This window comes from Mirounga leonina, unplaced genomic scaffold (assembly GCF_011800145.1).
Source record: "Mirounga leonina isolate KUSES-001 unplaced genomic scaffold, KU_Mleo_1.0 Mir_224, whole genome shotgun sequence".
Taxonomy (NCBI): domain Eukaryota; kingdom Metazoa; phylum Chordata; class Mammalia; order Carnivora; family Phocidae; genus Mirounga; species Mirounga leonina.
This window is the reverse complement of record NW_023270615.1, coordinates 1,868,540-1,895,093: the sequence shown is the minus strand read 5'-3', so window position 1 is coordinate 1,895,093 and position 26,554 is coordinate 1,868,540. Positions and strand designations below refer to the sequence as shown.

General features: G+C 38.3%; 1 long non-coding RNA gene across 1 annotated transcript in view; it reads right to left on the bottom strand.

The window, feature by feature from the left end:
• The window catches only part of LOC118026265, a 102,589-nt gene that overhangs the window by 18,399 nt on the left and 57,636 nt on the right, over nt 1-26,554 (bottom strand). Inside the window, exons 4-5 of the long non-coding RNA XR_004683510.1 lie at nt 22,169-22,325; nt 6,229-6,295 (exon numbers count right to left, since the gene is read on the bottom strand). This is a non-coding gene — a long non-coding RNA (uncharacterized LOC118026265). The remainder of the gene's footprint in view (nt 1-6,228; nt 6,296-22,168; nt 22,326-26,554) is intronic.

The window sequence follows — 26,554 nt, the reverse complement described above, 5'->3', positions numbered from 1 at the left end:
TCTGAAATACCCCCATATCTCCTTTCCCTTTTCCAGGAGGCTCATGTTTTAGGTTTTAGCTTAAATATCACCCCTTGGGAGAGTTCTTCCTTACTAATCGATAAAGCATGTCCCCCTACCGATGCAGGGGTAGTTCAATATTCACAAGTCAATCAATGTGATACATCACATCAATAAGAGAAAGGATAAAAATCAAAAGATCATTTCAATACATGCAGAATAAGCATTTGACAAAGTATAACATCCATTCATGATAAAAACCCTCAACAAAGTAAGTTTGGAGGAATCATACCTCAACATAATAAAGACCATTTATGAAAAAACCCACACCTAACATACTCAAACTAAGAGCTTTTCCCCTAAGGATCAGGGACATGACAGGGATGTCCACTCTCACCACTTTTATTCAACATAGTACTGGAAGTCCTAGCCACAGCAATCAGATGACAAAAAGAAATAGAAGGCATCCAAATTGGAAAGAAAGAAGTAGAACTCTCACTATTTGAAGATGACATGATTCATATATAGAATACCCAAAAGACTCCACCAAAAAACTACTAGAACTGATAAATGAATTCAGTAAGGTTGCAGGATAAAAAATCAATATACAGAAATCCATTGCATTTTTACACACAGATAATGAAGTAACAGAAAGAAACTAAGAAAACAATCCCATTTACAACTGCACCAAAAACAATAAAACACCTAGGAATAAATTTAACCAAAGAGGTGAAAGACCTATATTCTAAAAACTATAAAACAATGATGAAAGAAATTGAGGATGACACAAACAAATGAAAAGATGTTCCCTGCTCATGGATTAGAAGAACAAATATTGTTTTTTTTTTCTTTTTAAGATTTTATTTATTTATTTGACAGAGAGAGACACAGCGAGAGAGGGAACACAAGCAGGGGGGTGGGAGAGGGAGAAGCAGACCCCCTGCTGAGCAGGGAGCCCGATGCAGGGCTCGATCCCAGGACGCCGGGATCATGACCTGAGCCGAAGGCAGACGCTTAATGACTGAGCCACCCAGGCGCCCCTAGAAGAACAAATATTGTTAAAATATCTGCACTACCCAAAGCAATCTACAGATTTAATGCAATCCCTATCAAAATACCAACAGCATTTTTCACAGAACTAGAATGAACAATCCTAAAATTTGCATGGAACCACTAAAGACCCCGAATAGCCAAAGCAATCTTGAAAAAGAAAAACGAAACTAGAGATAGCACAATTCCAGACTTCAAGTTATATTACAAAGCTATAGTAAGTAAAACAGTATGGTACTGGCATAAAAACAGACACATAGATCAATGGAACAGAATAGAAATCCCTGAAATAAACCCACAATTATATGGTCTATTAACCTTCAACAAAAGAGACAAGAATATGCAATGGGAAGAAGAGAGTCTCTTCAACAAATGGTGTTGGGAAAACTGGACAGCTACATGCAAAAGAATGAAACTGGACCACTTCCTTACATCATAGACAAAAATAAACCCAAAATAGATTAAGGACCTAAATGTGAGACCAGAAACTATAAAACTCCTGGAAGAGAGCATAGGCAGCAATTTCTTTAACATTGGCCATAGCAACATCTTTCTAGAAATATCTCCTGAGGCAAGGGAAACAAAAGCAAAAACAAACTCTTAGGACTATATCAAAATAAAAAGCTTCTGCACAGCAAAGGAAATAATCAACAAAGCTAAAAGACAACCTACTGGATGGGAGAAGGTATTTGCAAATGACATATCCAATAAAGACTTAGTATTCAAAAATATATAAAGAAGTTATACAACTCAACACCAAGAAAACAAATAATCCAATTTAAAAAATGGTCAGAAAAAGACAAAATACCATATGATCTCAGTCATGTGTGGAATTTAAGAAACAAAAAAAAAACGAGGTATAAAGCAAGGCAAATAGAAAAACCAGACTCTTAACTATAGAAAACAAACTGGTGGTTACCAGAGAGGAGGGGGTGGGGGGATGGTGAAATAGGTGAAGGGGATTAAAAGTATACTTATCATGCATAAAATTGCTGAATCACTATACTGAAACTAATATAACACTCTGTTAATTATACTGGAATTAAAATTTTTTTTTAATGTCCACCTATCCCTCTCCATTTGGTTCCATAACTTTAAAGAGTCATATAACATTATTTATTTATTTTAAAGCAATCACAATTATAATTGTATATCTAAAATAACATTTATTTTCTTTTAGTATTTATGACTTTTCCAACAGGACTGTAAACTCCATGAGAGTAGAGAATGTAGTGAACATTATTCACTGTTGTATTTGTGACCTTAAGGCACACACGTACAGTATTGTTTCCAAGTCAAAAAGTAACACATACACAAAGACAGTATAAGAAAACTACAGACCAATATCCCTCATGAATATAGAAGGAAAATCCTTAACAAAATATTAAACCGTTCTCAGCAACATATAAAAGCAATTATATATCATGACCAAGTGGAGTTTAACTCAGAAATACATGGTTAGTTCAACATCTGAAAATCAATTAATGTAATGCACTATATTAATACAGCGATGGACAAAAAAAAACCACAACATATTACCATCTCAATAGATGTAGAAAAAACACTTGGCCAAATTCAATAGCTATTTATGGTTTAAAAAAAATACTCTCAACAAATTTCCTCAACCTGGTAAAGGGCATCTCTGAAAACTTACAATTAATACCACCCATAGAAGTGAAAGACTGTATTCTGTCCCCCACCCCCAATCAGGAGCAAGACAAGGATGTCCATTCTCATCACTTCTATTCAAGATTATACTGGAGATTCTGCCCAGTGCAATAAAAAAATAAAGATATTAGAGGCATACAGATTGGAAAAGAAAAAGTAAAACTGTCTTTATTTGTGATGACAGAGTCATGTATGTAGAAGGAATATACATATATATATTCCTTATATATATATATATATATATAAAAACCCAAACAACTAGAATTAGCAATCTAGGTTAACAAGGTCAGAGTATACAAAATCAACATAGAAAAGTCAATTTTATTTCTGTAAGCTAACAATGAACAATCCAAAAATGAAATTAAGGAAACAATTTCATTCACAATATCAAAAGATCAAAATACTTAGGAATACATTTAACAAAAGAAATGTAGAACTTGTACAGTGAAAACTATATAGGATTGTTGAAAGAAATTAAAGACTTAAATAGAGAAGAATTTCACATTCATGGATGGGAAAGACTTAATACTGCTAAGTTGGCAGTTCCTTCTAAGTTAACCCATTGATGTAATGCAATCCTTACCAAAATCCCAGAAGGCTTTTGTAGAAATTGACAAGAAGATCTGCAATTTATGGAGAAATACAAACAGAACAGCCCAAATCATTTTGAAAAAGGACACTGTCAGGGGCGCCTGGGTGGCTCAGTTGTTAAGCGTCTGCCTTCAGCTCAGGTCATGATCCCAGGGTCCTGGGATCGAGCCCCACATCGGGCTCCCTGCTCAGTGGAGAGCCTGCTTCTCCCTCTCCCACCCCTCTGCTTGTGTTCCCTCTCTCACTGTGACTCTCTCTGTCAATAAATAAAATCTTAAAAAAAAAAAAAAGAAAAAAAGAAAAAGGACACTGTCAGAGGACTTACCTTACCTGATTTAAGACTTACTATAAAGCTTCTGTAATTAAGACAATGTGATATTAGCATAAGGATAGGCATAGATCAATGGAACAGAATAGAGTCTGGAAATAAATTATACATATATGGTCAATATATTTTTAATAAGGTTTCCAGGGAAATCTAAAAGGATAAGAATTATCTTTTAAACAAATGAAATGGTGCTGGAAAAGCTGTATATCTAAATGCAAAAAAATAAATCTAGTCCTCTTCCTTATACCATGTATAAGAACTTATTCAAGACATTGTAGACCTAAATATAAGAACTAAAACCACAAAGAGGAAAGTCTTTGCAATCTTGGGTTAGGCAAAAATGTCTTAGATATGACATCAAAAGGATACTCCAAAAAAGAAAACGTTGGTAAACTGGAGTCATCAAAACTGAAAACATTTGCTCTTCAAAAGACAACTTTAAGAAAATGAACTGACAAGTCATAAACTGGGAGAAAACATTTGCAAAACATAAACCTGATAAAGGACTTGTACCCAAAATACATATAAGAAAAAACTTTTAGGGGTGCCTGGGTGGCTCAGTTGGTTAAGCATCCAACTCTTGATTTTGGCTCAGGTCTTGATCTCAGACATATGAGTTTAAGCCCTGCACTGGGCTCCATGCTGGGTCTGAAGCCTACTTAAAATAAGGAGGGGAGGGGAGGTGAGGGGAGGGGAGGGGAGGAGAGGAGAGGAAAGGAGAGGAGAGGAGAGGAAAGGAGAAAGGAAAGGGAAGGAAAGGAGAAAGGAAAGGAAAGGAGAAAGGAAAGGAAAGGAAAGGAGAAGGGAAAGGAAAGGAAAGAAAAGGAAAGGGAAGAAAAGGAGAAAGGAAAGGAGAAAGGAAAGGAAAGGAAAGGAAAGGAAAGGAAAGGAAAGGAAAGGAAAGGAAAGGAGAAAGGAAAGGAAAGGAAAGGAGAAAGGAAAGGAAAGGAAAGGAAAGGAAAGGAGAAAGGAAAGGAAAGGAAAGGAAGGGAGAAAGGAAAGGAAAGGAGAAAGGAAAGGAAAGGAGAAAGGAAAGGAAAGGAGAAAGGAAAGGAAAGGAAAGGAAAGGAGAAAGGAAAGGAAAGGAGAAAGGAAAGGAAAGGAGAAAGGAAAGGAAAGGAAAGGAAAGGAGAAAGGAAAGGGAAGAGGAGGGGAGGGGAGGGGAGGAGAGGGAAGGGAAGGAAAGGAAAAAAAAGAAAATGAAAAAACTTATAACTCAATAATAAAACCAATAGCCCAATAAAAAAATGGCCAAAATATTTTAATAGACACCTCATCAAGAAAATCAATGACTTGAAAATAAGCACAAGTAAACATGTTCAGTATTAGTACTCACTAGGGAAATACAAATTAAAACCCTAATGAGATACCACTGCACACCACTGCAAAGGCTAAAATCAAAAGGTTGACAATACCAAGTATTGGCAAAGATGTAGAAGGATGTTGTTTTTGAGGGAATTCATGGGAGAGGAAGATAAATGAGTGTACCGGGAACAATCAAACCTCGTGGAGACGATGTGGCTTATCCTTTTTTGATTGGGCAAATCTCAAATGGTTCTGCTAGGCTATAGGTTCTCAATTTAAAAATGAGAGAACTGTATTAAAGGAGCCATACAACTCCTTCCCCTAAAATGGGAATAGGTAAGGGGCGGCTGGGTGGTTCAGTTGATCAAGCAAAATCTTGATTTCAGCTTAGGTCTTGATCTCAGGGTCGTGAGTTCAAGCCCTGCACCAGAAGCCTACTTAAAAAAAACCAAAAAAACAAAAAACACAAGACAGCTAAGTTAGTCAGCTTTTGGGGCACCTGGGTGGCTCGGTCAGTTAAGTGTCTTACTCTTGATTTTGGCTCGGGTCAGGATCTCAGGGTCATGAGATCGAGCCCTGAGTTGAGCTCTGTGCTCAGCATGGAGTCTGCTTGAGATTCTCGCTCTCTCTCTCCCTCTATGAGCCCCCATTTATGCTAAATAAATAAATAAATAAAATCTTTAAAAAAATAAAATGGGAATAGGTGGAAGGGAAAGGAAATGTAACTGTAGGCTAGGTAAATATATACATGAAGCTCTAAGTGGTTATGCTGAGCGTGCGTATGACAAGGAGACACCAGCATAACGCAGGCTAGGCTGGAGGCGGATGAGCTTCAAGAAGCAAATCTAGAGAGAGTAACATCAGACTCCGGTTGTCCTTGAAACCCTGGCTCTGGAAAACTGGGTTTGAAAATAATACAGAGCACTATAAAATATAGAAAAAAATATTTTTTTACTCTTACAGTAAACTGCTTTCTTCCCTCATTTGAGTGAAAATTTCCTAGGGATTTAATTCTCCAGGCAACCTCGCTGCAAATCTTTAATACAAAATAGTGAAACCAATTATCAAAGAGGAAGTTTTTATGTCCATCCTCCTTCTAGTGTCTTGGTTTTTCCTCTGAACTTTTCATATTGTGTTTAAGTTGAAAATAAGATTTTATATAACAACTGTAAGTAAAAAATGAGTCATTAATACACATCAAAGTTTGAATTTGACATGCCTGAGTATGTTTATTATACTTCATGAGTTATTTGGAGTGTCCTTTGTACTTAGAAAATTTTACTTACCCAGCCAAGGTGCACATCCTTATGAGACATCACTAGCTTTACTTTACAGGAAAGATTCAGAGGAAATCTGTGTGAGAAATGAATTTCACCAGAAAAGTATTTTAATAATTTGGTTTTTACTAATACAACCTGGTAATAATTCAGAATATGTACTGTCTGGTTCAAATTTTGGCAGAACTATCATCTTCGTTTTTTCCTCTGGGCTGACACAGGAAAGCACACATATCATTTAAATTGTCCTTCTATGCCACAGAAACTTTATATAATATTGAATTCGTGAGGCAGTAATGGTTACACCATCCCACTTCACAAATGTAACGCTAACATGTGATCATCTAGTCACCATCTGTAAGGATCCTATAAAAGGAAGATTACTGCTTCACAAGGCAAGAATTTTCATTGTTAGATAATACTTTCATTTTCAGGTGTACGAATGTTCAATATACAATTTTTAAATTAAAAAAAACTGGGTATTAACACTATTTTTCTACTTATGAACATTGTGGTTTCAAAAAAATTCATAGATATGTTATACTATGATGCTCAAGAGAAATTAAGAATCGATCGCCCCTATTATCTGAATGGTCAATCAGTGGCAGCAAGCAAAGAATGGGGAGGGATTTGTTTGTACAAGGTGGACCATTTGATTCTCTTGTGACCAAGAGTAGTGTATTCTCAAGCAGGATGGTTCAGTGGTTTACTTAGGCTTGTTCTGATTCCCATTGGTACTATGATTTATAATACTATGGTTTTTAACGTCTCAGAGTAAAAGGAGGAAAACATATTATATCAAGTAATTAACACTTTTAAAAGGAAAGAAAGTGCTTGCCTATAGTATAAAATGAAATATGATAGGACAAATTGAAGAAGGTCAAAGAAAGTAAGATGTCCTTCTTGTATACATGTTTCAAAAGGGCAAATGATGTTCAATGCTAAGGAAAAGATTGTAAAGACTGCTCAATCTGATGTAGGTGCTACCATATTATATGATGTCTCTCAATCATCTCTTGAGGCTTGTAAATACTGCATGGAAAGTCGCCGTCAAGGAAATTTCTGAGCCTTCTTTTAGAGTATTTGTTAAGTCTTCAAAGGCTTGAAAGTCCTCAAAGAGAAAGCAACTGAAGGGCTGGAGACCAGCATGCAAAGAATTGCAATTCAGGGGAAGTTGCAGAAGATTCAAGACAGTGAAGAAAGAACCATGAACACAGACTACTTTTGTAGCTTTATTTCACATGAAGAGATGGCATCTGTCCACATCAACCCTGGAGAACTTCAGAGGCTCATCATCAAAGGAGGCAGCTCTCCTTAGAGATGAGTCTTGTTTGCAAATGAATGGCCTCTAGCACGTCAGTTACACAGGAGAGAAAAAGAACCTCCTCCAGGACAAATACCTAAATACCCCCTGCACAGTTTTTGCCATATTGGTATATCCCTTGGTATAATTTTTTATTTTATTTTATTTTTTTAAGATTTTATTTATTTATTTGAAAGAGAGAGCACAAGCTGGGGAAGGGACAGAGGAGGAGGGAGAAGCAGACTTCCTGCTGAGCAGGGAGCTCAACATGGGGCTTGATCCCAGGACCCTGGGATCATGACCCGAGCTGAAGGCAGATGCTTAACTGACTGAGCCACCCAGGTATAATTTTTTAATTGATTAAATTTTTTTCAGATTATATTTTTTCAGACTATAATATATTTACTTGAAGTGGAAAAAACATATGACTATATCATAAATGGAAATCCTGGAAAGTTACTTTAAAAAGAAGGCAACCATTAAAATAAATTAATTTTTTTTCAGTCCTTAGTTAAGTATTGTACCTTGCTAAATGTTCTGGGGAGGTGTCGGAAATATAAAACCACAAGACTAAGCCTTTCATCTTGACTACTGAAAAGAGTTTAAAGAAAAGTGAAAGGGGCAAAATCTTACATATCAGGTGGAATCATCTCTTACACCACTGTTTGTATGATCTAGTACGTGCATAAACGGTTAGATAGGTTGCTTTCAGTGTTTTGAACAAGCTTTATTCAATAATTTAGAAAATCTTTACTGTTTTTTTAACTTTCATTCTGTACGGATATTCTCTTGCTCTTAGATTAAAATTCAAGCAGCTCCCTTGATTTTGCTGGTCACTCTGATAATAAAAATCCAAAGATCATATTAAGTGACAAACACATTATTACTTTTAAAATTGTCTTCTCTATGCTACTGGAGCTGGCTATAGACAAGGCATGAGAGTCTTACTGCAAGGTTTTCTTTGTTAAGCTAAAATCTAGTTTCTGGTCTCTCCCATGCCTTGATCCTACCTTTGCTCTTTGGAGACATTCTGAATAAGCCCCACCATTTTCCTGTGAGGTAGTTAAGGAAACACATATAATTGAACACAGTAATCTTGGCTTTTCTTTCATTCTTCATTTAAGCCCAAGTTACTTTCCTCTCAATGGTTTCTCAAGATAAAATTTCCTCTTTAAAATTTTCAAACCTATAGAAAAGTTGAAAGACAGATACAATAGGTACCTGTATATTCTTCACCTAGATTTTACTTATGTATAATTCTTATTTTTCTGAGCTATTTGAAAGAAAGTTGGAAACATCATACCATTTCACACAACTATTTTAGCATGACAATGTGTATCTCCTAAGAACAAGGACATTGTCTTCAAAACGACATCATCATTATCTCACTTTAGAAAAATAACGGCAAGGGGTGCTTGGCTGGCTCAGTCGGTGGAATGTGTGATACTTTTTTTTTTTTAAGATTTTATTTATTTGACAGAGAGACAGCGAAAGAGGGAACACAAGCAGGGGGAAGAGTGAGGAAGCCCGATACGGGGCTCAATCCCAGGACCCTGGGATCATGACCTGAGCCGAAGGCAGATGCTTAATGACTAAGCCACTCAGGCACTCCCAGAATGTGTGATTCTTGATCTCAGGGTTGTGGGTTCGAGTCCCAAGTTGGGTGTAGAGATTACTTAAAAATAAAATCTTTTTTTAAAAAAGAAAATTAACAGCAATTTAATATATTTAATAAAGTTATACACAGACCATATAAAATTTCCCTATGATACAAATAATGCTTTTTTAGCTGTTTGCTTTTCAATCTAGGATCATATAAAGGAGCTCACGCTGCATTTGGTTTTCATGATTCTTCAGTTTTTTTAAATGTAGAATAGTCCCTCTAACTTTGTGTGAATGTCATGACATTGCTGAAGTTAAAATTTTAATCCAGCCATCCTGACCGACCTCAATCTGACAAGTCAGGGTCAGAAACCTTTTCCAAACATAAACAGGCAAAAATAATTTAGAGGAAGATTAATATCTCCTTTCCTTTGATAACTTTTTTAGTAACTGCAATAGACATTTGGTTCCTGTGGTCAAACAGACCATACCCCAGGCCCATTTTTTTTTTTTTTTTTTTTTTTGATGAACACCTGTCATCCTGGATCCTCCCCATCTTGGACTCTTGAAATTCCATTTTTGACCTTGCTAATAAAACCTTCCTGGTGGATTCTTCCCTATTGGTTTGGATCACTCATGAAAAATAGCTGAGATTGATGTGGGAAACAAAGGCAGAAGAAAAATTATTAAATTTCCTTACAACCTTACAAGCCCATTGACAAGTCCTTGAAACAGGCAAAGTGACATTCCTTTAGGGACTCAACTGCCTCGAAGTTAATACTTTGCTAAAGGCAACAGGTAATCTTAGCCCAACCCCCAGGATCCTGAAAGTCTCCTTTAACATATAAAAATTCCTTTAGAAACTTCCTTTATCTCTACCTCCCAAAATACATGTTGGCAATCAGCCCCCAAGCATATGACCCACTGATATACATCTGAAGGGTCTCATGACTCAGGTTTTATTAGACGGTAATAAATGATCTCTTCCCAACAATAGCTAGCCCCCGCAAAGTCCTGGAAACCTTGCTTCCAAATTCCTTAGAGGCTTACATTATCCCTAACCCCCTCCCAACTTGAAAGTATATAATGGGCCACTCATTCCTTACGACCCCCAGTGCAGATCTTTCTTCCCACGGGTCCTGTCCCCGTGCTTTAATAAAATCACCTTTTTGCACCAATGACGTCTCACGAATTCTTTCTTGGCCCTCGGCTTCGAACCCTAATGTCTTTTCCTACATCGGAGATCATTTTAAAAGTTGAATCTCCCCCTCATTCATATGGTTGTCACCCTGATTTGTGACATGCCCACACACAAAGAGCACAGCTTTGCAGCAGGAGAGAAGAGCTGAGCACAGGTGTTAGTCACCCAGGGAGGGCCAGAATGGGGCGGACTGACAGAGCCTTGAGACAAATGCAGGGTCTCGGGTTGGCAAGCAAAGAAAGATGACCCAGGGTTCCAACAATCCCTGTTTTATTCCAGGCAAAGGGCCAGCAAGGACGGGAGGGTGATGATTCCAAGATGGTACTGATGTCTTCAGAAGTGAGCAGTGAACCTAGAATGGAGTCTGATGTGGAACACTCAGAACCCGGGAGAGGGGCAGATAGCAGGAAGGAAATTTAGTGCCTGGGCCAACAGGGTCCTTGCCCTCAGGCAAAGGTTCAAGGCATATTTCCTGTCCCCAGGCAGGTTGCTGCATAAAGCAAGCAAGGCTTCCATGGAGAACTTATTTAAATAGAAGGTTAGAACTGGCTTTTATAATGGAGACAGAGACTGTGTGAAAAGGGGGTTGTGGCCTGGATCAATAGTAGAGCACTACCATTTCTGGATTCTACATTCAAAAGACTCTTTCCGCCCCCCCCCCCCCAAAAGACTCTTTCCCCAGGGCGCCTGGGTGGCTCAGGTCATGATCCCAGGGTCCTGGGTTCGAGCCCCATATTGGGCTCCCTGCTCAGGGTGGAGTCTGCTTCTCCCTCTCCCTCTGCTCCTCCCCCCAACTCGTGCTCTCTCTTTCAAATAAAGAAATAAAATCTTAAAAAAATATATTAAAAAAAAAAAAAAAGACTATCCCCAAACAGTGGTGGTTCCAGGGATTATGTGTACATTTGTCATCATTTGCTCTACCTCCTCAAATAAGTCAGCTCAATCCTCAATTTACCTTTTGGCTCAGGACCTAGCTGAAAAACAAAACAAAATCTCAACATCCCCTCAAACCCTCTTCGTTAACACAACCTCTGTTTTATCAGACATCAGCAGCCCACTGTGTTTTCAGTTGAAGTAAATGAGTAATACACTTTGTATTCCAGGGGATTTCTTATGTCCTGCTTTCTCCAGACAATTCTCATGTTTAGCTTGGCCCTGAGCTTCTGGCAGATTGTCCTGGGTCTTCCTATAATACTCTTCCACTGCCATCCTCTAGAGCCTGTAGATTGTCCCTGGTGACCAGATATGCTCTATTCTCATCCCCAGTGCTATTGATCTTGCAGGTTTTAAGAGTAAAGAGAAGCCAGGTTGTGCTGCAGTAACAAACGGCCTCCCAAATCACAATGGCTAACACAAAGATTTATTTCTCATTACACTTCATGTACATGACAAATCAGTAAGCTTTGCTCATATTGCTTTTACCCTGGGACACTGGTTGATAGAACAGCCTCCATCTGGAACATTCTCATTGCTGAGAAAAAGGAGAAATGGCAAACCACACACTGGGTCTAAAAGTGACTGTCTGGAAATGACACATAGCACTTCTGCTGACACTTCCTTGGCCAAAGGAAATCTCATGGCCTGGCCTGACATCAGTGCTATAGGGAAGTATAATCCTCCCCTAGGGCACATGTATTCAGGAACAATCATTCAGTTTCCCATATATGTTGATGCTCTTAAGATATATGCTGCTATCAGGGCTCATGTGCCTATCAGGATCGATCTGCTTCTCTATCAGGGTGTATGTGCCATTGCAAAGGGACAAGAAGCTTCTGGGTCATTGGCTATGACTGAGTTTCTGGCTGGTGTATTGACCCCCTAGTTCCTCCCTAGGCCAGGTTTCCAGCATTTCTTCTTCTCTTCCTCCCGTCCATTGTGGGTTTCCGGCCTGCTTAGCGACCAAGCTTAGGTCAGGATTGATGAGCAAGGAACAAGCATGGGATGCCTCCTTTTTCTCTCTTGCTAACAGCTAGGTCACAGGCCTTCCCTGAGCTTCCTTTTTGGCCCATAGAGCTTCTTCCTGAAAGACTGTTTTTCTTTTATTTTGTTATTATTATATTTTTTCATCCTGGCCAACCATTTCAAAACACACTGCCAGCAGATTCAATTTTTCTTGTGTTTCTTTCTGGAGTAATTTTTTTTCTCTAGCACTTTTTAAAGCCCCAGTTCATTCTAGGTTTTGGCCTGCCTGGCACTATTGTCACAGGTTTCTGTCATTCTTTTTGATTTATTTCCCTGTAACTCAAATTTCTACTCAAGGCTGAGTACAAATGAGATCACATTTACAGTAATAACTCAAATTTCCCTCATTCATCTTGCCCCCTTGCTCCTGACCTCACCAAAGGTCTTTCCAGTTATTTCTTGGTGTGCCAGGAACAAGAGTTGGGGTCAGGAGTCCTATCACGTTCCTCTGTCTCGGCCCCTGTCCCACAAATATCCATTGTTGGTGGACCAAACTTGACACTTGGGTTATTTAGGACTCTGGCTGCAAGTCATAGAATCCAGCTTGAGCTAACCTAATCAAAATGGAGAGTACGGTAAGAATACTAGGCCATCTCTCAGAATATCTGGAATATAGCTGGGCCTCAAGAAAGTTCTATTAGACTAGAAAAAGGAAATCTTTAAGAATTTTTCCATATCTCTTTTACCTGCTCATTTCTGGGTGTCTGCTCTATCAGCTTGCCTTTGCAGACTGGCCCTTTCTGCCCTGTGAGCCCACACTGGAAAGATCCCCAAGTTCTCCCCAAATCTCAGATCCAATTACTGCTAAGAGGATGCCAGTCCCTTGGGTTTGATCAGGAGTCCAGGTCTGGATTTTAAGTTAAAAATCTAGCACAAGGGGTGCCTGGTGGCTCAGTCGTTGAGTGTCTGCCTTCGGCTCGGGTCATGATCCCAGGGTCCCCGCATCAGGCTCCCTGCTCCGTGGGAGGCCTGCTTCTCCCTCTCCCGCTCCCCCTGCTTGTCTTCCCTCTCTCGCTGTGTCTCTCTCTGTCAAATAAATAAAATCTTGAAAAAAAAATCTAGCACAAAAAAGTAGGGGAGGAGTCTGAGGTTCACTCAATGATTTGACAGAATCAGGTGGGAATGGGGGTGGGGGTGGGGAGAGAAAGATTTTTCTTGAGTTTGCCAGGACTTCCATAACAAAGTACCACAGATTGGGTGGCTTAAACAACAGAAATTTATTTTCTCATAGTTCTGCAGGCCAGAAGTCCAAGAACAGGGTGTCAGCAGATCTGGTTTCTTTTGAGGTCTCTCTCCTTGGCTTGCAAATGACCTCCTCCTTCTTGCTGTGTCCTCACATGGTCTTTCCTCCATGTCTGCACATCCCTGATGTCTCCCTGTGTATCCTAATCCCTTCTTCTTTATAAGGACACCAACTGGATTAGATTAGGGCCCATCTAATGGCCTCATTTTAATTTATTACCTCTAAAAGCCCCATCTTGAAATACAGTCACATTCTGAGTACAGAGGCTTCAACATATAAATTTGGGGTGAACACAGTTCTGAACACAGATCAACATCTGTTGTCTAACAACTTACCCCAAACTTTAGTGGTGTAAAACAAAAAGAAAATTTTTTTAAGTAAGCTCTATGCCCAATGTGGGGCTTGAACTCATGACCCCAAGATCAAGAGTCACATGCTCTAACAACTGAGCCAGGCTGAAAAACAAAAAAAATTTTTTTTTTAAGATTTTATTTATTTATTTGTCAGAGAGAGAGAGAGACAGAACACAAGCAGGGGGAGAGGCAGGCAGAGGGAGAAGCAGGCTCCCAAGGAGCAGGGAGCCCGATGTGGGACTCGATCCCAGGACCCTGGGATCATGACCTGAGCCGAAGGCAGCCGCTTAACCAACTGAGCCACCCAGGCGTCCCTGAAAAACAAAATTTTTTACGAACTCATAGATTACGTAGGTCAGAAATTCAGAAAGGGCATAGTGGGGATGGCTCTTCTCTGTTCCATGATGTCTGGGCCCTCAGCTGGGAGTGACACAAATGGCTGGGTGCTGGTCAACAGCTGAGTGAGAGGACCCATTTCCGAGATGGCTTCTTTACTCTCGTGTTTTGTGCTTGGGCTAAAATGGCTAAAATATATGCTTAGATGGTACTGTCAACCACAACAACTACGTGTGGCCTCTCCATGTGACTTGCACTTCCTGGTCAGATGGCCGCCTTGGGGAAGAATGAGTGTTCCAGTATTCAAAACACACAGTGTCACCTCTGTACAATACTGACTGAAGCAGTCACAAGCACAGATAAAACAAGTGCCAGAGAATTTGTGGCCATGTCAGGAAACTGCCCCAATAGGTGTGTCCAAACTAGCTACTCCATCACTGTCCCAGGTACCCTCTGTGAAAGGACTAATTTAATTCTCTCTCCAGACTGTTGGTTCTTGATATCCTCCAAAGTTTGTTAAGACTTTTAAACTTTTTTTAAGTTTATGTATTTTTTTTTTTTTTAAGTAATCTCTACACCCAACCGTGGGGCTCGAATTCATGACCCTGAGATCAAGAGTCACAGGCTCTTCCAACTGGGCCAGTCAGGCACCCCTGCTAAGCTTTTTATCTGATTAATTCCTCTCAGCACTGATGTGTCAATAGCCACACTCAAGTTATTTTCTCGTCATGCATCTTCAGTTTGCAATATTTCAAGGCTTTTTCAGTATCATCCTCTCTCACAATTTGCTTGTGGATACTTAGGTCTTTCATATTCTGGGGAGAAAGTCACACTTTTAGTATCCTTTTCCTAAACCATTTTGTTCAGTTGAAAGGAGTTAAAAGGGTGTTGAACTTTATTTATATTGAGATACAATGGACATATAACATTATATTAATTACAGGTGTACAACGTAATGATTCAATATTTGTATACATTGTGAAATGATCACCATGATAAATCCAGGTAACATCTGTCACCTTATATAGTTACAATTTTTTTCATGTGATGAGAACTTTTAAGATCTATTCTCTTAGCAACTTCCAAATATACAATACGGTATTATTAACTACAGTCACCATGCTGTACAGTCCATCCCCAGGACTTATTTATTTTATAATGAGAGGTTTATATCTCTTGACCATCTTCACTCATGTCACTCACCTCCACCCCCCAACTCTAGCAAAACCAAGCTGTTCTCTGTATCTATGAGGTTTTTAAAATTTCACATATAAGTGAGATCATATGGTATTTGTCTTCCTCTGTCTGACTTATTTCCTTTTTTTAAAAGATTTTATTTATTTGACAGAGGAAGAGAGACTGAGAGAGAAACAGCACAAGTGGGGGCAGAGGGAGAGGCAGAGGGAGAGGGAGAAGCTGGCTCCCACTGAGCAGGGAGCCTGAGATCATGACCTGAGCTGAAGGCAGACATTTCACTGACTGAGCCGCCCAGGTGCCCCTCTGTCTGATTTACTTCACTTGGCATAATTCCCTCAAGGTCCATCCATGTTGTTGTAAATATCAAGAATTGCTTTTCTTAAGGCTGAATAATATTCCATTATATATATACATATGTATATATATATAATATATATACACATATATATACCACATTTTCTTTATCCATTCATCTGTCAGTGGACACCTACATGGCTCTCATGTCTTGGCTACTGTAAGTAATGCTGCAGTAAATATGGGGGCACAGATATCTTTTCAGGTTAGTGTTTTTGTTTTCCTCAGATAAATAGACAAAAGCAGAGATGCTGGATCATTTGGTAGTTTTATTTTTAATTTTTTGAGACTCCTCCACAGTGGCTGCACCAATTACATTTCTACCAACAGTGCACAAGGTTCCCTCTTCTCCATATCCTTGCCAACATTTGTTATGTCTTGTGTTTTGATTTTAGCAATTCTGAGAGATGTGAGGTGATATTCTCATTATAGTGTTGATTTTCACTTCCCTGATGATTAGTGGTGTTGAGCACCTTTCATGTACCTGTTGGCCATCTGTATGTCTTCTTTGGAAAAAATGTCTATTCAGATCCTCTGCCCATTTTTAATCAGATTTATTTATTTATTTACTTATTTATTTAGCTATTGAGTTGTATGAGTTCCTTATACATTTTGGATATCAACCCTTTATCTGATATGTGATTTGCAAAAATTCGCTCCCATTTGGTAAACTGCCTTTTTATTTTGTGGGTTTCCTTTGCTGTGCATAAGCTTTTTAGTTTTAGTCCTACTTGTTTATTTTTGCTTTTGTTGCTTTTGTTTGTGGGATCTAATCCAAAAAATCATAAGCAGGACCAATGTCAAGGAGCTTATTGCCTGTTTTCTTCCAGGAATTTTATGGCTTCAGGGCTTATTTTCAAGTCTTTAATCCATTTTAATTTTTGTATATGCCGGAATACAGTGGTCCAGTTTTATTCTTTTGCATGTGGTTGTCCAGTTTTTCCAACATTACTTATTGAAGAGGCTTTCAATATGAAATATGAAAGGACTTTCCATATTCTTGGCTCCTTTGTCATAAACTAATTGACCATATACTCGCGGATTTATTTCTGGGCTCTCTATTCTGTTGCATTGATCTATGTGTCTGTTTTTATGCCAATACCATGCTGTTTTCATTACTATAGCTTTGTAACATAATTTGAAATCAGGAAGAATGATGCCTCCAGGTTTGTTCTTCTTTCCCAAGACTGCTTTGTCTATCTGGGGTCTTTTGTGGTTCCAAACAAATTTTAGGATTATTTCTTCTGTTTCTTTTTTTTTTTTTTTAAGATTTTATTTATTTATTTGAGAGACAGAGAGCATGAGAGAGGGGAGGTCAGAGGGAGAAGGAGACTCCCTGCCGAGCAGGGAGCCCAATGCGGGACTCGATCCCAGGACTCCAGGATCATGACCTGAGCCGAAGGCAGTCGCTTAACCAACTGAGCCACCTAGGCGCCCCATTTCTTCTATTTCTGTAAAAAACTGCCATTGAGTTTTTATAGGGATTGCACTGGATTTGTAGATTGCTCTGGGCAGTATGAACATTTTAACAATATTAATTCTTCCAATTCATTAGCATAGAATATCTTCCCATTTATTTATATCTTTAGCTACTTTCACCAATGTTTTATGGTTTTCAGTATATAGTTCTTTCACCTCCTTGATTAAATTTATTCCCAGGTATTTTATTCTTATTGATGCAACTGTAAATGGATTTGGTTTCTTAATTTTGCTTTCTGATAGTTCACTATCAGTGTATAGAAATGCAACAGACTTTTATATTTTGATTTTGTATTCTGAAACTACTGAATTTGTTTATCAGTTCTAACAGTTTTTGGTAAAGTCTTTAGGATTTTCTATATAAAATATCATGTCACATGCAAACAGTGACAGTTTTATTTCTTCCTTTACAATTTGGATGACTTTTACATCTTTTTCTGCCTAATTGCTCTGGCTAGGACTTCCAATACTATATTGACTAAAAGTGGCAAAAGTGGACATCACAGTCTTGTTCCCTAGTAATTTTTTATTGGATATTGAATCTTGTGAATGTCATATTATTTGGGAATGAGTATTGTATTCCTTAAAGAATGTTAAATATTTTCTGACCATTAGGTAAGTTACTGGCAGGTTAGTTTGATCCTTTTAAGGTTATTGAAAAGTCTTTTTAGGGTGAGTCTTGAAGAGCTTTTTTCTGGAGCTAATTTAGTCCCATTTCTAAGATATATCCCTTGTGGAGTCTCTACTAAATGTCCTTTGTATTCAGTGAAGTCTCTCTAGTTTGGATGGAAGAAACTCTAATAATTAATGTATGGGCATGTGGACTATTCATCTTATAGCTCCCCAGTAATTGTTCCTTCCTTGGAAGCTGCTCTTTTCCAGCTTCATGGGGTCTCATCATATATAGTTACAGATTGGTATTTTGTCAAAACATGAGGGAATCCATGCAAATTTCTGAAGTTCTTTCTCTGTGTAGCTCTATCCTCTCTCGTCCTATAAATTCTAATTCCCTGAAATCTAATCTCTGTCTCATTAATCCCAGAAGATTGTCAAACTCTTTCTGTGTCATAGTCTAAGAATTATTATAGGACAGAAAACCTAGGAAATGGAAGGGGGGCTCACCTCTTTTATTCTTCTTTTCTCAAGGATAAAGTCCACTGTTAGCTTATATCTAATATCTAAAAATAGGTGTTTCCTATATTTTGTCCACTTTTCTAGTTGATTACAGTCGGAGGGTAATTCCAGATTCTTAATCTCTCCTGGCTGAAAAAAAAAAGGCAGGATATTTAAATACTTAATCAAAACATTCAAGCTAAGGAGCTTAGCTACTTCAATTGTGTACTAATCTATGTCCAAGCTTCCTGGAATTCAAAGATTATAAGGGCAATAACTTCTGTACCTGTTCTTTAAGAATATAAACTCACAACTGGCCGTGTACATCATCAAATACATTGAACTTTCTTCTGCATCAGAAACATTCCCAGTCGAAGGGAAAGAATTTTATTTATAGAATCCTCTTCTCCCTGGCCATTTAATTGTCTTTCTGTGTTTTCTTAAAACTGCTTTCTTATAGTCTGGAGCATATGTATGATTACTTCTTAGCTTTCCCTTCCCCCATTCTGATACTCTCAATTCTGATGAAACTCAGAATTCTATCATTTCCACATCATTGTAATTTCTTCATTTTTCTTTAGAATTTGGTCCAAAATTACTCCTTCCACCACCTGCTTCTAGGGAAAGTGATTATAAGGGCAGAATTTACCAGTGCTCTGCTTTTAGAAGATTGGGACTTTGCACAGACATCTGTCTGTTCAGGAGACGTTCCCCATCCTTATTATATCTTCTTTCTAGGCCAATCTTGTATTCTGCATGAGGAAAGCATTCCTGAGGCAGTTCTCCTATTACATTCACCCCATCTATTCTTCTCTGTGTTTAATTTCAGCCAAATGGCCTCTGAATCCATTTTACTGATGGGGAGGGTGTATAGAATTGGTCTTAGTATAGAATATGGCTCTTTCTAGATAACAATGTCTCATAGTTAAATGATGATTATTTGTTATTTTCCCCAGATCTCTTGCCCTCTATTATTTTGCATAGCAAGGGTAGGGCAGCAAGCACAGGCAACATTGTCAACAGCCATCAAACCCCCAGGTTAGGAGGAAGGAGTGTCAGGCTCAAGGAAAGATGGGTTAGTAATGTAAACAGAGAAGTGGAGGAGTGAAAGCAGCCATGTCTATTTTGGGTTTTTGGTTTTTGTTTTTTTGTGGTGGTTTGGTAAATATAAATAGGTCCTGTGCCTTTTTTTTTTTTTTTTACTGATTAGAATTCCATAAGGTTTAATGATTTTTTGAAAACTACAATATATTTTACATGACCCATAATTTACTATCATACCCATATTGGCTCCTCCGGGATTTATACTAAAGGAATGTGCACACCCAAATAAAAAAATAGCTGGCTCTGTGTATCTTGAATATCAAATGTGAAAGGACCAGGTACTGATAAGCTAATTAGAGTATTAATATATACAAAAAGCAGTCCAAGCAGGAAACAAAAGTAATACAAAGTTTTTTAAAGTACAGTATTTATACCCCTCACCAGACATAACTGATAAGATAAAAGATCAATTTTTCCTAATGCTAAATGAAGTACATTTTCTCCCTCTTCAAATATTATGAACATTATTTCCATAAAACCATTAGATAAATGTGAGATGATTGGTTCCACCTATATTCAAATGGGTTCAGTAGCATTTCCCAGAACCATCATGCATATGTCACACACACACACACACACACACACACACACACACACACGGTTGGGTGAGGGAGAGAGAGAGAGAGGCTAGAGACCAGACAATTGTATACTTGAAATAAGAGTGAATTATGTGACTATCATCCTAGTGTTCAAAAAGTAGTGACATATTATCTTGGAAAAATGCTTAAAAAATCATAGAAGATGGGGTGCCTGGGTGGCTCAGTCCATTGAGCATCCAACTCTTGATTTCAGCTCAGGTCATGACATCAGGATCATGAGATGGAGCCCTGCATTGGGCTCCACATTCAATGTGGAGCCTGCTTAAGATTATCTCTCTCCCTCTCCGTCTGCCCCTCCCCCTATTCTCTCTCTCTTAAAAAAAAAAAACATAAAAGAATAGGATACTAAATTGTATTCTTCAATATGGCCAACTATGTAAACTAAAAGCACATACAATATTAGATGTGACTTCTGGTTAAACATTATAGACTGAATGCAAGTATTTCTCTGTTGCCTCCTGAAACCACAGTTAAATGATGACAAAATAATTGCTAAAAAAAAAACTAACAAAGAGAATACACCCAAAAGGTAAAAAAAAATGCCATTAGAGATACCAGTGGATGAGAGACATCATTTAAATTTTAGATCCCTGATAACAGATATGCAAGTGTTAACTGACTTGGAAAGCCAGAGAAAGCTGAAGAAGTAAGACATAAACAAAAAAGGAAGCCAATTCATGCCTCCATACCCATGAAAGGCTCAGGAATTTGTGAAGTTGATTATATCTGATAGCAGAGGTACAGAATTTCTTAACCATCTATTTTAAAAACATTTAGACCATACAGGTCTTCTTGTTGACTTCACACAACCAGACACAATCCCAGAAGACTTCAAATCATTAACATCCTCAGAGATTTGGGAGAATTATTACATCTAAAAGAGGGTCAGATTGCTGTACTTAAATTATAAATATAATGGCTGATGTATAAAAATCAATAGAATGGTTGGAGAATAAAGTGGAGATATCTTCTAGAAATTAGAACAGAAAGACAATGAGATGGAAAATTGGATAGAAAAGAGAAGAAAATGAGAGGATCAGACAGGAGATTCTATATGTACTAATAGACATTCTAGAAAGAACAGAGAAATTAAAGAGGAAAAAATTATTGAAGACTTATATGAGAAAAATTTCCAGAAATAAAGAATGAAAATTTAGGGTAGAAGGGGCTATTGAGTGGGAAGCATAATGGATAAAAAATATGTTCCACACCAATGAAGAACATCACAAAGTTTTAGATCACAAGGGATAGAGCTACCCTTCTAAAAGTTTTCAGAGAGAGAAAAACAGTTCTATACATAGAAACAGGAATTAGAAAACAACAACAAAAAAAATGCCTTTAAAATTCTTAAAATCCTTGTCAATTTGAATGCCTTTTTAAAAAGACTTTATTTATGGGGCGCCTGGGTGGCTCAGTCGTTAAACGTCTGCCTTCGGCTCAGGTCATGATCCCAGAGTCCTGGGATCGAGCCCCGCATCGGGCTCCCTACTCCGCGGGAAGCCTGCTTCTCCCACTCCCCCTGCTTGTGTTCCCTCTCTCGCTGTGTCCCTCTCTGCCAAATAAAAAAAAAAAAAAAGATTTTATTTATTTGAGAGAGAGAGAATGAGTGTCCGAACTGGAAGGAGAGGGAGAGAGAATTTAAGCACCGAGTCCAACTGGGGCTTGATCCCACGACCACTAGATCATGACCTGAGCCAAAACCAAGAGTTTAACCTACTGAGCCACCCAGGTGCCCCAGGATGCCTTTTATTTCTTTTTGTTACATGACTGCTATGGCCAGAACTTCCAGTATTATGTTGAATAAAGACATAATACATACAAGGTATATGATATATAATATAAATATAATAAATATAAAGTATATAACAGATATACCATTCTTTTTTTAAACCACTGAAACAACATAAATATGGAAAGAGACTATTTACAATTAGCCAAACCCACTCCTCTTGCACCTAGCGATCTTTACTAAAACTTTCAAAAGCATTCTCATCTTTCAAAACACTGTTAAAATTAAGTAAATGTAAGAGGAAAATAAATAGCACCTAATCAACTTTGAGATCATATTTACCTCCACTATCTTTTACCAATGCATAAACTTACCGTTTGACTGAGTCATATTCTGTGTATACCTGTGTAATATGGCCATGGTGTTCCCTAGGAAGAGCATTGTTCAGCATGGGATTGGTGCAAGGTGAAAGCGCTCAGGAGGGAAGGCTGGCAAAAATGGTCTGATTACTTGAGATTTCCATTTCCTCATCTGCAAAATAAACCCAGTAAATTCTCCCTTAAAGTAGTAAAAGAAATGATATATTTAAATCATCTGCCAAAGTGCTTGACTTACAGTAAGCATGTAGTAGATATTTTTCCTTCCTCCATGACACTTTCATATTTTTAAAAGCACCTACAACAGTGCTTTGTATATGATAGACAGTGAGAAGCTATCTGTGGTATAAAAATGTCATACTTTCAAAGTAAGTTATTAACCTGATCGCTAGCTTTCTTTTCTTCAGGCTAAGAAATCTTAGATTATTATTATGAAGGTTTTTGTAAAGGACTTAATAATTTTGAATATATTCTCTGGACTTCCTCCAAGTTCTCCACTGTGGCAGATAATCCTGGTTGCCTAGCCCACAGCCATGCGCTCATAGTGCCTCTCAGTGGAAAGAGACTCCTTCCTTTCCACTACATACTGAAGAAATCAGATATTCAGTTTCCTAGTATCCCTTGCTGCCAGAATGGGTAAGTGAGCCAATCGGGCCAATGGGACCTGAGAGGAATGCGTTGAGAAAACTTTTGAAAAGATTTTCTTTAATAAAATAGAAACTCTCTCCTTCCTGCTTTTGTCACTGGAGAGCATGATGTTTGGAACTACAGCAGCCATATTGTGACCATGAGGAGAGGCCAAAAGAATCACAAAGAAGCTAAACCTAGTGCTACCTGCAAATTCTAGTTATAAGGGAAAAATAGATCTCCATTATTTAAGCTACTTTTACTCAGATGTTCTACTTCTTGAAGCCATTAAGTATCTTTTAAATACATCCATGGTAAGTTTAAATTGTGTAGCCTTGTAATGAACCCAGCATTTTAATAACCAATGCTGGTAAATAGGCACATTAATAGCTGCTTTTCTGTTTTGTTTTTATTTACTGGGTAATCAATAAATTTTCTCTTTAGATAAGCTAAGTCAGCACATTACCTATTCTCTGCATTGAGTGGTGGTGGTTGCCTTCAAAAGTGAGACAGCTTTACTTGTCTGGTTCTAAACTAAAACTTATTACTGTTAAAAAATAAAGTCATGCAATTCAGTAAGGTACCAAAAAAAAAGGAAGTAAAAATCACTCTTAGTTCTAGTCCTCAGAGAAAACCATAATTGCCATTTTGCTGTGTTTCCTGCTAGACTCTTTTTTTAATGCATCCACTTTAGTTATTTTAGTCTGTTGCTCTTTACTTATTTTATAACAGAATCAGATTACTCAAGGGAGCAAATTGGTTGTGCTAGCTGGATGTCAGAATCCTGAAGCCCTTCTACTGGCACAGCCGGAGAAGGAGCAGCAGCTTGCCTGCACACCTAGAACCCAAACTGCGATCTGGTATGGAGTGTGTCCAGCCTTTGGAGAGGTAACCCAGCTTTTACTAGATGGACTGGTTTCTTCTTTCCCTACTCCAACTAAATCTATTCTCCACACCCAAGGGAGCAGATGTTCCCCGGGGTGGAAGTTCCCATAGAAAAGGACATTGATTTAATGTATTAACAGTTTAGAGTAGGCTGGGAAAGGAAAGCTACTTTCTAATACACACAGAGCCAGACTGGTAAACCACGAAGGGTGGAAGTCAGAACTGCAGCACTAGGGGGAAATAGTCTCAAACTGTAAGGAAAGAGCAGGGAGAGTAAGGATGCCTGGGAGGCAACCTCAAGAGATGTTAAAGGGGTCATGGCTTGGAACAAATGGCTTTTAACCACTTGGCCCAAATCTATAAGCTGCTTCTCCATCATCTCAAGTGATTGTATTTCCGAATGGTATACTGATGATTGTGATATTTTTAAAACTCTTTTAATTAAATTTGGTTTGAAAACATACACATCGGTGGCTGTGGCACTTGGTAATGGCAGCTGGGACAGGGAGCAAAGAGGAGAGAGTGAGGTAAAGTTAGATGAAGGGCCCCCCCGCCCTGCACCTGCCTTCATATGGTCCAGGAAGTATCTGCTGTGGACCAAGGGGAATGAAGGAGCCTGGCAGGGATGTCCTCTTCCCTATCCACCTGCATGGCCATCTCTCTCATGTTGGTTTCTAAGTACTTTGAGCCTAAGTACTCCTGAAGTAACTCAACCCTTGGCTTCATAGGAGTCACTGGCATCTCTCAGACCTGGACCTCCAGAATAGTGGTGTGTTCATTTCCTAGAGCTGCTGTAATGAAATATCAAAAACTGGTGGCTTAAGGAGTGGCATGATATATTTAAAGTGCTGAAAGGGAAAAATCTGCAGCCAAGAATACCCTACCCAGCAAGGCTGTCATTCAGAACAGAGGGAGAGATAAAGAGTTTCTTAGAGAAACAAAAGCTAAAGGAGTTTAGTTTCGTTTAACACTAAACCAGCCCTACAAGAAATGTTAAAGGGGACTCTTTGAGTGGAAAGGAAAGACGATAAGTAAGAGCATGAAAAGTAGGAAACACAAAAGCAATAAAAAAAATAGATTTGTATAAATCAGTCATGTGATTCACAGAATAAAAGCATGTAAAATATCACACCATATACCTAAAATGTATGGGGAAGAGGCATAAAACATGAGTTCAAAATTGGGTGATCATTGACTTAATATTGACTGCTACATACAGAAGATGTTATATACAAATCTAATAGTAACCACAAATCAAAACCCAATAATAGATATGCAAAGAAAAAAGAGAAAGAAATCCAAATATATCATTTAAAAAAGGTAGCAAACCATAAAAGAGAGCAAGAGAAGAAAACATCAAAGAAACACTACAAAAACAATCATGAAACAAGTAACAAAATGGCAATAAATACATATCTATCAACAATTACTTTGAAGAGTACAGGGTGACAGGGGCGCCTGGGTGGCTCAGTCGTTAAGCGTCTGCCTTCGGCTCAGGTCATGATCCCAGGGTCCTGGGATCGAGCCCCGCATCGGGCTCCCTGCTCGGTTGGAAGCCGCTTCTCCCTCTCCTACTCCCCCTGCTTATGTTCCCTCTCTCGCTATCTCTCTCTGTGTCAAATAAATAAAATCTTAAAAAAAAAAAAAAAAGAGATACAGGGTGACAGAATGTATAAAAAAAAAAAGACCCATTTATATGCTGCCTACAGGACACTCATTTTAGACCTAAGGACACCCGCAGATTGAAAGTGAGGTGATAGAAAAACATTTACCATGCAACTGGATGTCAAAAGAAAGCCAGGGTAGCCATACTTATAACACAAAAAATAGACTTTAAAACAAAGACTATAACCAGAGACAAAGAAGGACCATGTGTAATAATAAGGGGGATAATCCAACCGGAAGATATAACAATTGTAAACAATTATGCACCCAACAGGAGAGCACCCAAATAAATAAAACAGTTAATAACAAACATAAAATAACTAACTGATAGTAATACAATAGTAGGGGACTTTAACACTCCCCCCACCCTTATATCAATAGATCATCCAAACAGAAAAATCAACAAGGAAACAGTGGCTTTCAAGGACACACTGGACTGGATGGATTTAACAGGTATATTCAGAATATTCTATCCTAAAATGGCACAATACACAGAACATTCTCCAGAACAGATCACATATTAGACCACAAAACAAGTCTCAATAAATTCAAAAGGATCGAAGTCATAACCATGCATCTTCTCTGACCACAATGCTATGAGAAAACAACCACAAGAAAAATCTGGAAAGAGCATAAATACATGGAGGTTAAATAACATGCTACTAAACAATGAATGGGTCAACCAAGAAATCAAAGAAAAAATAAAAAATTGCATGGAGACAAATGAAAATGAGAGCACAACAGTCCAAAATCTTTAGGAGGCAGCAAAAGCATCTAAGTTCTAAGAGGGAAATTTATAGCAATACAGGCCTACCTCAGGAAGCAACAGAAATCTCAAATAAACTACCTAACCTTATACCTAAAGGAGCTAGAAAAAGAAGAACAAAACCCAAAGCCACAAGGAGGAAGGAAATAATAAAATTAAAGCAGAAATAAATGATATAGAAACTAAAAAACAAACAATAGAACAGATCAATGAAACCAGGAGCTGTTTCTCTGAAAAAAATAAACAAAATTGATAAACCTCTAGCCAGACTCATCCAAAGAGAAGAAGAGGAAGAAGAAGCAGAAGTAGAAGCAGAAGCAGAAGAAGAAGAAGGGCGCCTGGGTGGCTCAGTTGTTTAAGCGACTGCCTTCGGCTCAGGTCATGATCCTGGAGTCCCGGGATCGAGTCCCGCATCGGGCTCCCTGCTCAGCGGGGAGTCT